This window comes from Meleagris gallopavo, chromosome 3 (genome assembly GCF_000146605.3).
Source record: "Meleagris gallopavo isolate NT-WF06-2002-E0010 breed Aviagen turkey brand Nicholas breeding stock chromosome 3, Turkey_5.1, whole genome shotgun sequence".
Taxonomy (NCBI): domain Eukaryota; kingdom Metazoa; phylum Chordata; class Aves; order Galliformes; family Phasianidae; genus Meleagris; species Meleagris gallopavo.
The window spans coordinates 28628008-28629182 of record NC_015013.2 but is presented as its reverse complement, the minus strand read 5'-3'; positions in this window follow the sequence as shown (position 1 = coordinate 28629182).

The following is a 1175-nucleotide window of genomic DNA, read 5'->3' as shown; positions in this document are numbered from 1 at the left end:
TTTTTAATCTTCTAAGATATTCTCTATTTTCCTTATCAAAAAGGAATTCACGACTGCATATTTTTACTGCTCTCAGGACTATGTTTAGCCAGTGTTATCAAAGTGCGTGAAATTATTTGTTGTATCTTGAGTTTGCCATAATTTAAGTACAGGTTAGGGGATGACCAGCTGAAGAGGAGCTCTGGGGAGAAGGACCCGGGTGTTCTGATGGACAACTGTTGGCCATGAGGTAGCAGCGTACCCTTGTGGCCAGGATGGCCAATGTTATCCTGGGGTGCATTAAAAAGGGCATGGCCAGCAGGTCGAGGATGTGATCCTTCCTCTCTACTCTGCCCTTGTGAGGCCACATTTAGAATACTGTGCCCAGTTCTGGGCTCCCCTGTACAAAAAAAGACAGAGAAGTCTTAGAAGGAGTCCGGTAGAGGGCCACAAAGATGATAAAGGACCTGGAGCACCTCTCATATGAGGAAAGGCTGAGTAACCTGGGTCTGTTCATACTGGGGAGAAGAAGATGGGGTGAGGGTATCTGATTAATATACAAAGGGAGGTGGGAGGCAAATGGATGAGGCCAAGCTCTTCTCATGTGGAAGAACTGCTTTATGGTTAGGGTGGTGAAGCACTGAAACAAGTTGTCCAGTGAGGTTGTGGAGTTTCCTTCTTTGGAGATAGTCAAGACCTGTCTGGATGCTCTCCTGTGTGACCTATTGTGGGGAATCTGCTTTAGCAGGACAGATGAACTTGATGATCTCTTGAAGTCCCTTCTATGTTCTGCAATTCTGGGATTCTATGAAAATCACTGCAGCTTGCCTATATTCTGGATTTATTTATTTATTTATTTATTTTTCTCAGTGTTTACCTCTTCCAAGACATAAAGAGGAAATTTCAAAAACATGAGTCATTAAACATGAAGAAAATACCCTTTTTCTTTTTACAAAGCAGACATCTCAAACATGCCATTCTATCTCATAACTGTATACCCTTATATTGCTATAACGGTTTTATTTCTTTCTTGAACTGCATTGTTGGAATTCATTTTCTCTGTTGTTGGATGTGCTCTGACTGGTAACATTGCCATTTGTTGCTATGGAAATTGATGTCAGAGGTTGTAGGGCTAGTGAGTGCTGGGTAAATAACTTAATGGAATATGACATAGTTAGACATCCATTACCTTTCAT